The 18,062-nt window shown below is 49.1% G+C and overlaps 1 protein-coding gene across 1 annotated transcript in view; it reads left to right on the top strand.

The window, feature by feature from the left end:
* The window catches only part of LOC8051654 (homeobox protein TGIF1), a 126,440-nt gene that overhangs the window by 60,133 nt on the left and 48,245 nt on the right, over nucleotides 1-18,062 (top strand). The gene's annotated exons all lie outside the window — the stretch shown is intronic.

Here is an 18,062-nt window from a genome sequence, read left to right as displayed (position 1 = left end):
GAGCCTTCGAAAACTGCTCAAGTCCTTCAGAGTGCGTAGCACGAAGCGTTTAGCCGTCTGGCCTTTATCTCGTCATGCTTTACACACTTTTTTAATGGATGGCCGCTAGGGTCGCCACCTGGATATCGCTTCGGTAACGTCGCATCGGGCGACCAACCCGCCGCTCCAGCACTTCTCTAGCGGATGCTTCGCAGATGCATAACACAACGAACGAACGCCTTCTCTGACGCATGGCTGGAGCGGCGAATGTGTTCAGTGGCTACATGCCACACTTGTGTCAGTAACGAAGCAGAAATAGGGGCCTTGAGGTCGAATCTACTCCCTTCGCTCGCACCTGCCACGGGCGGCGTTCCGCACTTTGGACAGCACGTTGGAGATCCCTCCGGGGTGGCCCCCCTCTTCCCCGGCGGTCCCGAGTGCAGCTGGCTGGCCAAGGTTCATTCAACCTTCGCCGCGGTTCGGCGGGGCTGGGGCGCTAGGGGGGCCATTGGAGCGCCTGCTCGAGTTGCCTGGTACCCATCAAATATAGAGGCGATCATTAAAGAAAAAAATATACAATTATTCGTAAATGACTGAGGGGAAACCGAACAATAAAGCAAGTGGACGAATTTTCTCGGTCTCGCCCACTTTGCAAATGACATAGGAGAAGGCAGCGTTGTGCAGAAAAATACGAAAGAAACATGTATAGGGCGGATAAAACATGTTCAATGGCAAAACGACATTTGTATGTTAAGAATACTATACGATTGCAGAGTACGCTTAAAGCGTGATGCGCGACACTATTCGCGCGAGCAAGCGATCGCGTGTTTTGGAAATGCTTATTGAAGGCTCACTCGATGCAGTGTACCTTGTGTTACACGTCAAAACATTTTGATGCGTAGGAGACTATCACCTAATCAGAAAGCATTGACTGAGTATCGTACTCGTTTATGATACAGGTGACAAGGTGAATGAAGTGAAAGCTTTGTCTTGACAACGTCGTCTTCCGACTGCACGTTTGGCGACAAATTTGCCTCACATTATTACTTTCTCTGTAATCGCGCGTGGTGGGCATCGTGGAATACAAAGGGATAACCCTAACGAGAACATTAAGGCAGCCCTCAGAAACCTTCAAATTCATGCCCTCTCTATCCGCTGGTTCGACCTTTCGATATTTTGTTATGCCTCTTTAGTATCCGGACTTTACGTTGAACCTGAGTCGAACCTGAGGTGAGACATGGAACTTCGAGGTTCGGTATGGTTAGGCAAACCTTCAACTTGTCGGGAAAATGTGCCACCAACTTCGATTTTTTAAACAGCGTTGCCAGACTTCTATCCGCACATTTAAAGCTAAGAACGAACTAATTTAGAGAGTCGTTCGCACCTTTTATTAGACAATAATTTCAAATTTTTGCACGCAATAAATTTGGACGTAAACCTTTAATGGTTCGGCCTGCTTGTTCATATGAAACAATCTACCCGGTAAGAGTTTCATCTCTCCTCCCCGAGGTGGCGTCAACTCGTTCTCAATTTCCGCGCAAGCTCATAATAGCCGAGCTTCGGGCTATTATGCCTGAAGCTCGGCTCTCGAATTTTGCGTTAAAAGTTCGAAAAAGTCCAACCGGGCCGAGCTGGAAAATCGCAATCTATAGCTTTAACAATTCACAATTTCGGTTGCTATATGGTCTGTTTCAACATAAGGTCAGCAGTTTCTTAGCTTCCGTAACACTTCGGCGCACGCGAAACCAGACTCGCCGTTGGGCAAGCATCTCCTGCTGATATTATGTTGGAAAGCACCGTAAGAACAAGAACAAAACAAAGTAGTCTGTAAATGTTAATGCAATTAAATGCAAAGGTGCAAGCGAGCTGGACAAGAATGACGAAAATAATCCCTGGAGAAGGGGAACAAGAGGGACAATTTATGTTTGTCCTTTGTCCCTCTTGTTCCCCTTCTCCAGGGATTATTTTCGTCAAATTAGCCATTGGTTGTTTTAGGCCGCGGGAGTTTAATCTGCCAGAGCATGATTACAGTGTCACCCACTGTAGATGAGAAATTTAGCCAGTGAAATACCGTGTACTACTGCTAGCTTGGGGTTTTTAATGGGCGTCACACAGTAGGGATACACGACCATACTTTGCCGGCAAGATGCTTGTCCAGATCGAAACGGGCAGGGGAGCGGCGTGAACCCAGGGTCCCTGGGTTCTCCAGTGCGAGTTTTCGCGCCACGCGCTCGGAGCCGCGGTGTTTTAACGAACTCAGCCATCGATCCCCCAACAGTGTGTGTACCGTTGTGTGTACCGTTACCAAACTCTCCTCCCATAGCACCCCGAAATAGGCGAAGAAAAAGTAAGACCTTTGAGCTCCCGAAAAAGCCTCACTCCCCATAAGGTCCCTTCCGAACGCGACGCTCTTGGCGGAGCCCGATCTCGCCTCAGGCAGGCAGCCACCGACTGCCTCCCGCGCTGGTCCCTGGCGCACGCCGACGCAAGACGGACGCAACGGCAGGCGTCGTGCGTAACCCCGCGGCGTTGCCGCTCGGCTGACTCCGGGCGCTGCTTTGGCCTCGATGCAAAGCCGCGCTTGACGTGCCCCGCTGACAGCGGCTCGTCACTACGCCTCGCTAACGAGGGCCTTCTCGCTGTTCGCCGGGACGTCCTCGGGCGGGGTCCTCCCCCTCCAGACCTCCCTCGGGTCGTTCCGTTATCTCCGACGACGGCAATTGTTACCTCATTCCGGCTACGACGTCGCTGTTTACTATTCCCGCTCGCCCGCCCGGCCATTGATAAGCGGCGAAGACGGGGGCGCGGACGACGCGGGCGTCCCCAAGATGGCGCTCACGGTCGGGACGGCTCTGTAAAGGGCGATTCACACACACACGTGAGTCGGACCGAGTGCAGCTGCAACGACATGCGACGTTAATCCTTGATGTCATGGCGACGGGGTTTTAAACCGCTTACAACCACCGCTTTGCCATAGCAATCCGTAAAAAGATCAACGTCGAAAGCCGTTGCAGTCGCACGCGGTCGGACTCACAATAGTGTGTGAACAAACCTTAAGGGCGATTCGCACACTTACGTTGAGTCCGACTGACGTAGGGGTTGCTATGACCATAGCTGCGTCGGCTGCATGAAAACCGGGTAAATACCGGTGTTAATGGAGCAGACGCAGCTGTTGCCATAGCAACCCGTACGTCGCTTGTGCCCCATCATCCGGAGGTTTAAGTGGCACCCTGCCATCTGCTGCGTCGAACGAGGTCAACTGTCATCCCTTCAGCAACTTACAGAAATCCCTGCATGCAACACTGCGCGCGTTGCATTCTGGGAACCAGTTGGTCAAGGAGCGGAGTGACATGGTACCAGTTTGGATCGACTCCATTGACAGCGTCATCGATTCTTCGACAAAAAAGTTGTTTGCTGACCATACCTAAGGCATGGACCACCCGAGGCATTTATCTCTGCTTTTTTGTGTGGGTGCCTCGTAGAGCATCCTATTTTGGACTGTGCACTAACCTCAATAGCCAATCAAAACCGAAACTTTGTGGCCAACTTCCCCTCAAACTGCATTGCGTGGTGACCTGTTGCTAGGAGCACTTCGATTCTGGAAAACTATTCCGAGTATATGCCAAGTCATGGGGCCGTAAAGTTAGTTGAAACCTGATTTCATCTAATTTTACTAACGTAATTTTTCTGGCAGACTTCTCGTTGTTCAAACGTCTGTGAACGCAACCGTTGGGACTTTTTATTATTTTTGAGTCGTTTAGGGACCCGTGAAGCGGTCCCCCAACTTTAAACAAATTCTGAAATTGATTTTTTTTTCCTCCAAATTAACGTTGGTCGACATTTTGTTTTGGGCTGCTGACCCCCACAGAGATTATTGGCATCGCCATAAATATACATCGACCCTTCTATTCGTACGAACAGCATGCCATTTCAGTTCACGTTTCCTGCCACTATCAGGAAGCTTTGGAAATGTGCTATTGTTACTCTTAAATTCATTTCATGAAAAATTAACCGCTTCCTGCTTTTGATATTCGAACTTGACACTCGTGCCTTTCTTGGCCTAAATTTGTAACTACAGGAAGAATTTTGTTCTAGGCTTAGAACTACCGCACAAAGGAACTGACAAATAGGCCGACTTGGTAGACTGCGTACTTACGACGGCCCACACTGATACGAACTGTATAGCTCAGTCAGCGTCGTCTACAATCAGCAATGGAGCGACGCTTCGATAGACCTGTCAAAACGGGGAAGCTCCGCCGAATGACATTGGGGGACTTTGATCCTGATCAAGGTATAAGGACAGCACGACGAAACTCGCGCGAGAAAAAGAAATAAATAAAGAAAAGGGAACTGCCGAGAAGCCTTCGAAGATTCCCATTGGCGCTCACAGAGACTGTTGGAAGAGCCGTTGAAAGAGAACGCAGACGACAGAGCGGCGATAAGAAGAGCGCTGCGAACGGCAGGGCAAGATAAAAGGAAAAAGAAGGTCTCCCTCCAATCAGATAAGGTGGGCCCTTCTCCGGGGCCTCTCTCCCCTCGGCTTTCTCGTTACGGCATCGTAAACGCACGCGCCCCCGGTGATTTTCCGGTCCCCCGTGTGCCCCATCGTCCGGAGGTCCCACTGCCACTCCGCAGACTGCCGCGTCGCCTGAGGCCAGCTGTCATCCCTTCCACGAGACACGTGCTCAGGCTTTCCAGCGGGCTGGATGCTGAGCTCGAGACTATGCGGAGAGCAAGTCGTCTGCTTCTTCCTCAGGAGTTGCGCTGACGTCAGAAAGACGCCGAGCTCTCATTGGCTCTGATTGAAGAATTGTGGGTAGACCTCAAAGCAAGCTGGAGGTCTACCCACTATCCTTCATTCAAAACCAATCAGAGCGCTGCGTTCTGACGTCACCAGAACCCCTGCAGAAGAAGCCGACGAACTTGCACTCCCCATAGCTCGTTCGATTTACCCGCACCGGTGCTGAAGAGTGTGGGGCGGTCTACTTCCGGTCGCATCTTCAATACGCGTACCGGAAGTGCACTGTCCGACACTTTTCTGCACCGGTGCAGGCGGTGCGGGTAAATCGGACGAGCCTACTGCGCGGTTTGCACATTGGCGTTTGGGTGCGATCGACTGCGTTACGACGGCTTGTCAATAAGACAGTCTGCTGACTGAGACGTGTTCCTTCCCCGTGTGACGGTCGCTTTGATCGTACAGGATCTGTCTGCGGATGTGTTTTAAAGCGTGTATGAAGCAAGAGTGCTTCGAGCACGCTCTAGGTCTGTCCGCAGACACTCATTGCGTCTGCAGCGAACGACGTGTCTTTTGCACGGCATTTGCGGGATCAGATCGACGCACTACTTACGGGAAATGGCTCCTTATGAAATTGTTAGAATTCTTTAAAGTACGCGATGAAAGAACGATGCGTCAAATCTGTACGCAGACCGGAAGTGTTCCAGTACTACGCGAGAGGTGGCGTCGGTGTGTTCTCTCGTCGTCGGTTGGTCTTTTTAGACTTAGGCTAGGTGGCGCAAGCTGCCGCACGTTACAAAAAGTATTGCCATTAACATCCATCCATTCATCCGTAGACGGTCCTAAGCGGTTGCAACGCAGTCGATCACGCTCGAACGCAAATGTGTGAACCAGCCTTAATATGTGCTTTCGCTGCGACAGCAAAGGTGACCAAAGCACCGAGCTGTTTGAATAGGAAAAGTCGTGCAGCCGCCGTTTAAGAACTCTCAGCGCTCAAACAACGAGGCTCTAAAACGAAGGGTGCGCATTTCGCGCCACTTGACGTATGAATGACCTTTTCAATGTTCCCCGGACAGTCTACGGCTTGTATCTGGGTCAACGCGCAGAGTTGTTGGAAAAAATAAAGGTACTATTATTATAACGCGCAGTTCTCGTTGCATCCGGTTAACCATCCAACCTGCGCCGTGTGCATGCTGCGTAGTATGAGTAAATTAGGCGTTAGATGTCCAGATATCTTGAATGCGGTTTGCCTTTGAGACGCATGGTTCAGTTGTAGATGAGAAATTTAGCCGCTCCGTGAGTGCTTCGGCTGTTGGACTGTTATTTTGCGACTAGCATTCATCGTTAACGTGGAATGACGTTACTCATAAATGCTTCTATGTTGACGCGGGCTTTAACGAGGCAGGGCAATGGGCGCTCGGTGATCGGTCCAAAGCCGCTTATTTAACACACTTGCATGTTGTCTTTAAAGAAAAAAAAATACTCACCGAAAATGGGGTTACATCAGGCTCCGCTGTGTCTTTTGCACTCAATATTAGACTCGCAATCCTCAGTTCATGGGACATGTAATAGTAATTCCAAGTGCACAGGCGTATCTCTCCTGGGGCGTTACTAGTATGAAACACAAGACGCAGTCAAACAGCTCATCGCCAATATTCTCTCGCTGGAGTTGAAGCAATGTGCTTCGGTACTGTGCTTTGACTATAAGTACTTGTTAGTTAAAACCTATAATCACGCGTGTTCGACCCAGATAACTTCTCTAATGAGAGTCATACGTTAGAGGGTTGGTTGATTTTATATTAAAAATGGAGATTTTAACGAGGATTGAGCTTCTACCGAAAGCTCCTTTGAGAAGGGAGAAAGCGAAATAGAAAGTTTTACCGATAGAAAACAAAAAGAAGGAAAAAAAAGTACGTTAAAGAACACTGGAGAAGTTTGCTGCAATCGCGCGTTGAACAGAACCATATCACGCTTGATGTTCTAAGTTGACTGCAGTTTTTACTTCCAAACATGGACAAAATACCAGTTCAGACGACGTCACGAGGCCTTGAACAATGCATTCTGATTAAGGAACGCGAGATAAACGTTCAATCATAGAAATAACAATAACGCCCCACTTTCAGAAATACTCGAATATGACGCAGTACATTTTACAGCTTGCCTTAGTTCTTCATGCAATAGACCCTTTCCGGCATTAAAGGGGCGATGTAACAATTTTTGTACTTTGCGCAAATACCGCTTAGAACGATCCCTTACGTTAATGACCTATGAAAGACGCGTTCGTTTTTCACCCCACGCAATAGAAGATCCAGAAAAAAATTAAAGAAAAACGAGCAGCGTTCACCCCCTCAACTCGCAGCCAGAACAAGTGGCCACGTGATCTGGAGCCGATTATATGCCGCCAATGTTGATTATAGCCACGCGCTGGGGTTGGCAAAGCGGAGGACACGCGCTGAGTTCCAGACATTGTTATGGCTCGGCTATTGTCGTCGTTGCAGCGATTGGACACGGGCCCCCTACCCGAATGCTTCTCGAACTAGTAATTTCACGAGCCCAAATCAAGTGCCCACGCAATGCTCGGGTCCAATCTATGAACCACATTCAAATATCGTCGTCGGGGTGTAGTGCGATCCCCACGTTACGTCATCAAATTTTGCAAAGGAGAGATTGAATGAAAATGATCGCTTTTGTCCTCGAAATTACATCGCAACAAAGGAGTTTTTTGGCTAGTAGCGTTACGTGCCAGCACCCTTGAGTCTCACTTGTGCCAGTAAGTTCGTGTAAAGTGAAAAACATTCCAATTGATATATCGTTGCACTGCTCCTTTAAGTGTCATCTGGTGGCTGAAATGGCGGTTTAACTTTTGCCGCACTAAAGGGGCAATGAACCTGTAGTCTGCAGTATTTTATCGGGCACCGTCACTTTCGTAAATCAACGCCAAACGAGAATGTGCTCCTCATGCACTGGAGAAATCTTTCTTTCTCAATCTCTTTCAGTGTCGATGGCCAGAAAGTTGCAACCAGTCAGAACGAAGCGCCAGCCCACATAGACGCCATGATGAAGTTCTATACATCAAGGTGCTTTGAAGTCGAATGTGTGCTACTAACAAATTGACTGGGCCCGAGTTAGAAATGAACGCTTACGCAGCTCTTGCATTCAATTCCTACTTCGCTTCGTGCTAACATTTCGAATGCATAGGCCTCGAATCCTGACTTCTTAGGAGTATCTTCAACTTGTTGCTTCATAAGTAAACAGAAGGCCGCCATTAGTACGATACATATGCTATTTTTCAGATGATGATAGTGATCAAACTGTCCAGACTGAATTTCGGAAAGGGTCTATTAGCATGAACAGAGGGAACTTGCACGTCAACGCGGGAGAACGTTCAGCGTTAATCGATCGTGCTTATGGGCTGCGGATCCACGGGCAGTGTATGGCAATATCCGCCGACCGCGGGTACCACATTGCGAGTCTACCTCACAGATCGCCGTATACGTTTGCAAATATAGCAAAACGTTAGCTTGCCGTAGACTGTCACATTACCCCCGTCACATTTCTGCCCCATATCCGCAGCAACGCATCCCCTTTTTCGTTCCAGTTACGTGCTCGCTGCAAGTGCGGATGGCATTCGATGACATTAAAAGAAGAAAAAAGAAAAAAAACCGCCAGCTGGCGAACTATAACAGGGCTGGCAGCCGCTTTGGCAGACGGCGCGCGGCTGAAAGCGAACGGAAATAACGCGACAAGCAAAGGTCCTCTCCCCGGTGGTGGGACGATTACGTCCTCCGCCGCCAGCAGGAAGCCAAAGCGGCATCGACGTTAGGGGCTGCCGCTCGCGCTGTGCCTCCCTCGGCGTCGGCAAGGGTTGACTGAAAGTGAAAGTGAGCGCCACACCAAGTTTTCCGGGTCGGCCGAGCGGGCTTTCCTCCACGAGGATGTTTGCGACCGCCGTTATTGCGACCGTCGCCCATCAAGGAGGAAGAGGAAAGACTGCCTTTTGAACTTCGTGGCGCCACAATGTCGTCAGCCGCCATCTTATTTTCTCCGCGGCCGTCCGTTGGGTCAGGACCTTGACGGGTTGGTTCTTTGTACGCGCGGCACGGCTTGCACACCTGACGTCATTCCGCCGTGCTGTAGCCAATGCCCACTTGCTCCAGCCGCGAGAACAAAGTTTGCTGGTGGGAAATGGATACGCTGCACAAGTGTGCGTTCTCAGCAGCGGAGTCACCACAATGGCCACTGATATGACGCCGGTGCATCCGACGCATAATTAACGCATATTCTTTGTTTTTATACGAAGTCGTTTTCTACGTAGATGGCGTCATCGGTGGAGCGAGTTAGTTGGAACCCCGTTCAGAGTGTTGGGGGTAAATGACGTAGCAAACGAACGCGCGTGTCAAAAGCCAGGCGAGCGCACCACGAGGTAGCTCGCTTTAGATAAACAAGAAAGACGACTGGACAATCGGATGGTTGCAAATGGCGTGCACCAGGGAAAGGGTTGCTGTGTCGTTGTCGAGAATGCATTGCGATTTCTCAAAGGGCCCCTGCATCACACCTCCAACTGTTCCTGGATTTTCTATATCTGCGCTCAAACACGCAGTAAATAATGTATCTATGAATATGTGAGTTGCTTGTAACGTAATGCATATAAAAAATTCATAATTTCCAGTTCCGTGTTAACGACGCTCTTGCAAAAGAACAATAAAGAGCTGAATTTGAGACGTTACGTTCTGTGTCTGTTCCTTCGACTTAAGAGTTCTTCATTTTCTTCACCACAGTCTAAGGTGTCAAAACGACATGAATGCAGACCCCAAACGGCAAGGACGTGCGGTCACCACGAGGAACGTTCGTTATTTTGAAGGGAGTCAGGAGTGTGTCCTGTTAGCGAGAAGACGTGGACGACCGGCTGATTTAATGGTGTTTCAGGCGAAGGTGTGCGCGGGACTCTCGCGTTACGGAGCATAAGAAGCGGTCGTGCACTTTCTCAGCCAGAGCTGCCTCTGTATGTCAACTTCGTCGCTCTAGGACCGCCGCCGTCACAACGTCACTATAGACGCTCCTGTGCGCCGCTGATCGACCCTCTAAGTAAAACAGCCATTAGCTTTCCTCTTGCGGGGCCCTAGAAGGACAACCGCGCGTTTCTGCATCTTTCTATGGAGTAACACTTCTCAGCCATGTCCACGCTTCTGTACAGATATTCCCTTCCAGAGGGGTTTGTTATAGTGTCATGTTACACGCCCAAGAACGGGGTATCTTTATATCCTGTCGTAAAGCCGGCGATGTCCTTGTGTCTCTAGCAGAAAAAAAAAAAAAAAAAAAAAAAACAGAAAGGGGAAGCGGAAGAGCGCGGCGACTCTCTCTTCAGATCTCGTCTCTGCCGGTTTTGATATGGACGAGCATTCTACGGCTGCGCGCTCGTGTAATCACGGCTGTGTTGTGCACGCTAAAGACTTTAGGTTCGATCTCGTTATGCGTTGATATAAACTGCCTCACTAGAGTGGACACAAGAGGGGTAATTTATAATGTAAACTGCCTTGTGAAACGTATAATATATAAATGCTGTAATGTTTTTTTTTTTTTTTCAAAAGACGCTTAAGTTTTTTTTTGTTTTTTTTTTGTTAGTTCCGAACGCGGAGCAGAAACGTGGTTGAGTTCTCTAGCTTTGTTTTATGCATCAAGTTCTCTCTGGCTGGAGATTGCGGACGCGTGTATGAAGGAGCTGCCTCGAAGGGATCAGTCCGGTGGCAAGTTTATAATATTGCGATTTCGAGAGCCCTCTACGGTTTAAATGTACGGAAACGACTTTTGGTTACCAGCATGATTCGTAACCGAACGAGCAGCTCAGTGTTGCTTCTTTGTCTCGTATTGTCTTGTAACAGCCTAGTTCGACTGGCGCCATAAATCGGCTGACGCCGAACAGCCGCGAAGAGCGACACACATCTTCGTCAGACAACCTGTTCCTCGGACTCCGAAGTCGCACTTGTAGAACACCGGAAAGGGACACGCGGACGAGGAAGCTGTTTGTGCAATGAGGATGATGTTGGCAACCAAACACACGGACAATTAACTGTGGAAAATCAGGTGCCGACCGTTACGCTAAAGTGACCAATCACAAAGGATTTAAATTTCGTTCCCTGTCCATCGGTGTGGCCGTGCTATGATATACGTTTTGAAGGTACCATACTTGCTTTCCGCTTTTGTGGAACCCGTAATCTGTCTGTGATTTTTAAGATACCCCATCCTTCCTTACCAGCGCAGCAGAAGAGCAGGCGCAGTTGTTAAAATAAACCCAAAGCAGACAACAACAAGACCAGCAACAACAACAAAAAAGATGGGCTTTTTTTTTGTTTTTTTTTGTTTTGGTGTTCGTCCTTTACGTTTGTCGCTACAAATGGACGGTTGCACAGACTCCATGTTTTTCTCTGTCGCCGACAAACACAAACTTGATGTTGGTGTCGCTAGTGACGCCGCTACCAGACGTGCTGCACCTGGTTCCACGAACACTGGACTACCCTATCGTTTATTGTTTTTACGCTTCAGCATTACTTGGCCTAAGGCTAACGCGTGGAACTGCGGAAAAATGCTAGGATTGTCATAAAAACCTCTCGCTTGTTTGTGTAGGTTAACAGTACGTATTATTTGTTTCTTCGCCCTGAGCCGATTCCCGCTAGAGCAACAAGCACCGTTTTTGTGACCGAAGACAAGACAAAAGGAGCTTTTTGGGAAACCGTGCAATTTTCCGGAGTACCCCAAGTACATACAATCATGCATACTTAATAATACCTCCAGGTTTTGAATAGGCGCTTCATCCTGTGGACACTGTAGCTTCCAAAAAAGCCTAGAAGTATATGCGAGACAGTGAAGGGTGTCTTCTCGTGCAACTGCTGCACAAAAGCTTAATTATTTTTTTTGGTCACTGGACGATTTTCGTGCGTATGTAAGCTGGCTGACAAAACTCATTTGAAGTGTCGGCACCGTGTGTTCGTTAATAGTTGTCGCTCTATGCTCAGATACAAGTTAAGAATGCGCCAAATAAATACCACCACGTACCAGTCACGAACATCGAATCACTCTGCGGACCAACAAGGAAAGACAGTTGCCACGGCGAGTTAAGCGCCGTTCACATACTTGCGACCGAGTACGAATGAGAGAGACGTGACCGGTTTTTAAGCCTCTTGCGACGTCTTAGGACCGGATGCGCTGCTGCGGAGCTGGTCCTAAGATGTCGCAAGAGTCTTAAAAACCGGTCTTGCCTCTCACGGTCCTACTGGGTTGCAAGTGTGTGAACAGCGCTTGACGATGTCAACGTGACCTTTTGAAAATGGCTGCGCGTTCGATTCATCTGCAATAGTTCCGGTAGTCAACTATCTGGGCATCACAGAAGCACGATGGCCGGCGTTAACGAGGGTGTGGGAGGAGCTACTGGGGCTTACCTTTTGTCTGACTCTGATAAGGCTATATACTCCGTTCATACCTATGATGACAGTGGGGTAGGAGCTACGCACTCGCCGCACCAATCAACGGCCTCCTTTTCATCACGCGACCCAGCTCTTTGCGCGTGTGTATGGGCGATGCGCGGCGACGGATATTCCGCAGAAGAGAGCTACTGCGCATGCTCAGAACATCTTCCACAGCCCAGTAGACAAAGATGGCAGCGCCCAGAAGTCGCTCACTGGAGTAGTTCATGGTGCACATGTCTTAGAAAAAAAGGTCATACTGCTTGTACGTACTTATCGTAACATTCACCAGATTCTTAGTAACTGCGGTTAGTAACGATCAAGCTAGCAACGTTACTAGATCAAGAGACTTGTAAGGGTTACTAACTTAATCGATAGAACTTACTACCTTTCACTAGCTTTAGCTACTAACTGGCACTAGCTATCACAACACCTCGAAATTCCTACTACCTCTAAATTGGGGGAAAAAACTAATATCGCTGGGATAGACTTTATTTTCACGCTGCGTCATAATGCATGCACATTTTCCCACATATTATACATTAACACAAGCAAAAAATTAGAACACATATGACAAACACACACACACACACACACACACACATACATGCAGACGCGCGACGATAAACTAACCCAATTGCCGATACCAATGGCTAACTGTTCATAGACCGTTCATTCGAAAGAAGTCCATTGGTCAGTTACCACTTCATTCGTGAACGATGTTACTAATATGGCGCTGCTTTTGCACCGACATTGTTCCCCAAGAAAGTTGCTAAACAGTGAACGGATGCATCGCTTACTAAGAAGTAACCGTACGCACAGTTGTTTCGTTCGATTTCCCTTCGTGCACCGGTGCAGACAAGTGTAGGGCGGTGCAGTTCCGGTCGCATCTGAATACACATACCGGATGTCCACTGCCCCGCACTTTTCTGCACCGGTGCAGGAAGTGTGGGTCAATCGAACCAAGCTAGTAATTCTTTGCGACGGTCGATAAAACAGCCTTCCCACGGGTTCCCAGCAGCCACGTCGTCGCTTCCCCGCATAGCAGCTGCCGCAAGTGGAGATTATAGCACGTTGCAACTCAAGACGAGCAGGAGACTGAGCCCTTCCTTCTTTCCACATTAGCGCAGCAAACGCTGGAGTCCGCCCTTTTCTGTTAATATGGAAAGTGGAAATTGACTCCGTCTCGTGCTGCGCCTGCTACCTTTCCAGGTAGCTGCCTCTACGACCTATTGCGCGTTTGATGTTGTAAATGGCTAGTAGAAACGTAGTAAAAACAGAAAAACATTGTAACTGCTGCGGTTACTAAAGTTTTATCTGCATTTTTTCTCTATTTTTTTTTTCCTAAGGGTTTGGGACTTTAGCCAGAATCAACAGTCGCCGGATATGGCGTCTTTTTTTTTATCTACAAACCGGTGTACAGTGCGGGCTGCCCGCCCAAACCGGAAGCGGTGAGGCGCGACACCGGCCGTCGAAGCCCTCCTTGTAGCGTCGGCTCCGGTGTCATTGGCTGCGGCCGTGCCCGCGCCGACCGACTGACCGAGCGACTCGGACGACGCACGCACAGCCGCGATCGAGCGACATCGATCTCGGGGCTCTATATATACATCGGCGGTCCGCAGCGGGGGCTCGCTTCCCTCGGCGCTCGCAGTGGACGACGCCCGCCGCCGACCGCTGTCACGTGGGGCTACGCACGTCGAACGACGACGGCTTCCGCACTGCCGTCGTGCTTCTCGAGTTACGAGCCGAGCTATAGTGTTGCCCCTTGTGCCCAAGGGAAGTGTCTCCTGTTATGCAGCCGAACGGCGCTATCGTAAGAAAGGGGCGCAAGAGCGGGTATATATTAATTGGCGTAACACTTCTATAAGCGCGTTTCCGAAACTGGTCTGGCCACCGTGTGTGGGGACACGCTTTGTTATCTGCTATGGCAACGATGCTAGCGAGGGTTGAGGCTGTCGGACGATCTATACACACGCCAGCAGCAAGATGGGGTAGACCTCCTCCCTCCCTCTGAGATGCGCCGCAGCTCAGGCCCGAGCTCGTAGCCTTTGGAGCTGCACCTGCTGCCAGCAGCCGAGGTCTGCCTTAGATCAAAGAACTCGCGCTTGTAGCCAGAACGGGGTAACCAACTGAGGTCACTGTGGACAATACATTCATGGTGGCGTCAGGCATCCTTGACGCCGAAATGACCAACGTAGGAAATGACTGCAGTTCGCAGTGCGCGAGACAGTTCGTGCCGTCTCATGCTCCTCGTGCACACTGCGGTGAGGTTGCCGGTTGTTCAGAAGGACTACAGTTCCCACGATGTGTGCCGGCAGCGGGGGGAGTAACAAAACTGGCTGGTGGGATCGGCTGTGCGCCCTGTATCTCTGTACTTAACAAGGTGAGATGAGATCTGCCGACCAATTATCGCTGGTGTAAGTCACCGTGCCTATTGGCGAGCGTTCGTTTGTGCTGCTGGCTATGCTTCTATACCGGACTGCCCGAATGTGAGCTGTCTTGTTTAAAGGCGGCTTCAGATCTCCTGCGCTTGTTATACGAAAGTACGTTTCTCTGATGTCCGACGGCCGGGCGAGAAACAGGTCGTCGTGGCACACTAAGGCGCATCTATCGATTTGGCAATTCAATTGGAACTAGCAAACAGTACAGACTGTCAGAGCCAGATAATGTGCCGGTTTACTCCTCTCTCCGGTCACTGCGATAATGAGGTAACACTGAATGCACCATTGACATTACACCTTCATGGTCACATATTACGGTGATACTAATCTCGACATAATACTCAATGTGCAGGCGAAATGAGGAATAATGAAAGTGAGTGAGAAAGAGAATAACAAACGAGTATGTCACAGGAAAGAAAAGAAAGTAAAAAGTACATAAAAAAAAAGAAGCTTGATATGGCGAACTTGTGCCTGCACACTTACAGAGGATGATACCACGCGTCTTTCGTCGATGGCGAAAGGGCAACTGCCTCGAAGTAGCGCATTACCGCTGCTTTTATATACGCAGTACGTTCACGCACGTTCTCAGTCCGAACACGCGATGACGGCCGAGAATGGATCGAAAGATTCCAGAAGAGCGAAGATTGATTGAAGAAACGACCGGGGCCAATGATACGTGATCCCCGCTCCTCTGCGTGGCACCTGCGTTCTTTGCCAGCTTCGCCACGCACGCGGCGAGGCTCTCTTTCTCTGGGCCACTTCGTATCCAGTTTCGCTCACAGCATGATTATCGTCATCTTGCTCGAATGTTGCGCATAAATGTTTGTTATCGAGGTGTTCCGTGACTTCGTCTCACCAAGGCTGTAGGGCGTGCAACATTTGTTTACCCGCCGACGTCCACTATGCCTCAACCAATAAGGCACACACTCAGAAACAGGGGTTGTAGTACTTACACCCTTTCTGGTATATATAACACCCCAAAACTACGTATATTTCGACCTGCAGCCCATTGACGTCGAACTAACGGTGCCAAATTTTACGAGGGGCTCGACAGCTGTGGTGGCATATCTTACTGGACAACTAATGTACGTATCAAAGACTACAGAAAGTAGCAAAAAACACCGAGGTTTTGTAGCAGGGCCAGCGAAACCTCGAGTGTTTTCCTGCAGTCTTTAGTGCGTGCATCAGCTATTTTAACAAGTTCTATTACTCGACAATCAAGCCGTTCGTGAAAGTTGGTATCCTCGGTGCGACATCTGTGGACCGAACATCGAATTGTAGTTTTTGGAGTTTTATATGTGGGGACAAGGGGGGGGGGGGGGGGGGGTAAGTACTAGACCCCCCCCCCCCCCCTTTCTAAGACTACACGCGCTTGGCTGCTGGTCATCGCTTGTTTCCCTGCGCATCCTACGTTGGCTCTCGATTGGCGCGCCTCTCCACGCGTTCCGATGCGTCAAGGACGCAATTTGGAGCAGGAGCACTTGGTCGCTGTATGATCTCGGCTACGGGCTCGGTGAATTCTACACGGCCATAAATGGTCGGTTATTGCAAGCTGGGCTTCCTTCTATATAAAAAAAAAGAATGTTTAGCCAAACATCGATCGCACATCAGAGGGGAAGGGACGCCAAGTGCAGAAGGGAGAGGACAGGGAGTGGACATTAATCAAATCCTCTCTCTTCGCGCAGGTACTTACACGCGCCATAGAACCCAGCGATAAACGTTCACTCTCTCGATCGCGAAGGGGAGAGGAGTCGGTCAAGGCCGCCGCTACGATGCACTCGAGCTTTTCGGACGCTGTCCAAGTGTTGTTTCGACTGCTTCGCTTCTCTTTTGGGCGCAATTTGTGATCGCATTTGTGAATGCGAAAGCTCCTTCGTGTTCATGATTTGCACTCTAAGGAATGCCTGTGCGTCTACTTAGCTGCAAAACACTCAAAGAGCCAATCTCTGTGATCTACGAAATGAGCTCAGCGAATGATGATGCATGTTTGAAAGCTGCAAGATAGCAACGTCATCCACTATTCAATCAGTAGGATTTCTGAGCTTTGCCGATGTTGAGTTTCGAAACACAACGAGGCCCTGTGTTGACCACATTTCCTTAGCTCGCGGTGGATGAACACGATTTCCGGCTGCACGCAACTGGATTTTGTGCTCAATCGGAGTTTGGCACTTTGGAGGAAACGTGTGCCTACCTAGCGTACAAAAGAACTGATTTTCGCCCTCCGTTTTATAACTACTGTCTGCTGTGGATATGCAAAGCTAGATTGAATTATCGATTTGATGGCGTCATTCCTCCCGGTTAGTCCCTTCGTGCATCACGTCCACGAGAACAGCGTAAATGCCTGATTGATGTATAGGAGCTAATCACCGCCAGGAAACAATCGAAGGAAAACGGGAGCGGTTCTGTATTTGAGAAAATGCACTTAACTCGTCTTCGTTTGGCCTGCAGGATCGCGAATATCGAGACTCTTTTTTTAATTTGGCTTCCGGAGGCTGCAGATTTTTTTTTTTTTTATATATACCTTCCCGGAGCGTGACGTCATAAAAAGAGTTTTTGGAACCTCCGCTCTGGCGCATTTTTAGGGCCTATCAAGGCTTTGCACGCGTACTCTTGCTATTTTCAGAAAAAGGTAAAAAAAAAGACCCCACGATTGGTGTCAGTGCGGGGGAATCTACCTGACAAGCTCGCAATGGCACGCGCTTTCCACGCGAGCGACACGCGCTTGGCGGCCGAAAGATCTGCTTACGACGTAATGACTGGTCGGATGTTTTTCATATTTTCTCGCGTTTAGTCCCACCTGCGGGAAAAACGAACGGGATATTCATATGCACAGGATAAAAATACTCTCGAATTTACCTCTTACTCGTTTTCTTTTTTTTAAAGGATGTTTGCTTTTTGTAAGTGGTTGAAGCCTCGGATGTAGACACGGAATTAGCAGGTCACCATCGGTGAGATGAGCTATCAACGTTGTTTCATTCTCGCGATTTGACGAATGATAATTAGCCGTGGCCGGTAGTCATTAGAAAGTGGTTTCTAAGGCCACCGCACGAAATCGTGACGGTGACTTCGGCTTCCGAGTAATTACACCGAAATCAGATGTTCTTGACGGTTTAAAGCGCAGTACGTAGCGCCACGGATAGGTACTGGTCGAGGTGAAAAAAAAAACAGAGCCGTACTATGGGAGGAGCGGGTGTTCGTAGATGTACACATCTCTGATGATGAAGTGCAATTACTGTTCTCTAGTGACACACATCATTGTGTAGTTTGTGCTTTGTTGATTTTCTCTCGTGTCCTGCTCCTTTCCCAGGTCTCCTCTCAGATACTTAGTAGCATCGAGATTTCTTCGGTTAATTGGTCCGTTTTTCTTCGCCCTGATTATTAAACACATGCACGAGTAACTATGGGCGAATCGCACCAACTCAATAATCGAAAATGCAGGAATTAAAAGAA

This window comes from Ixodes scapularis, unplaced genomic scaffold (assembly GCF_016920785.2).
Source record: "Ixodes scapularis isolate PalLabHiFi unplaced genomic scaffold, ASM1692078v2 PGA_scaffold8__174_contigs__length_109621045, whole genome shotgun sequence".
Classification (NCBI taxonomy): domain Eukaryota; kingdom Metazoa; phylum Arthropoda; class Arachnida; order Ixodida; family Ixodidae; genus Ixodes; species Ixodes scapularis.
The sequence above is the reverse complement of the archived record's forward strand: the minus strand, read 5'-3'. Positions and strand labels throughout refer to the sequence as shown.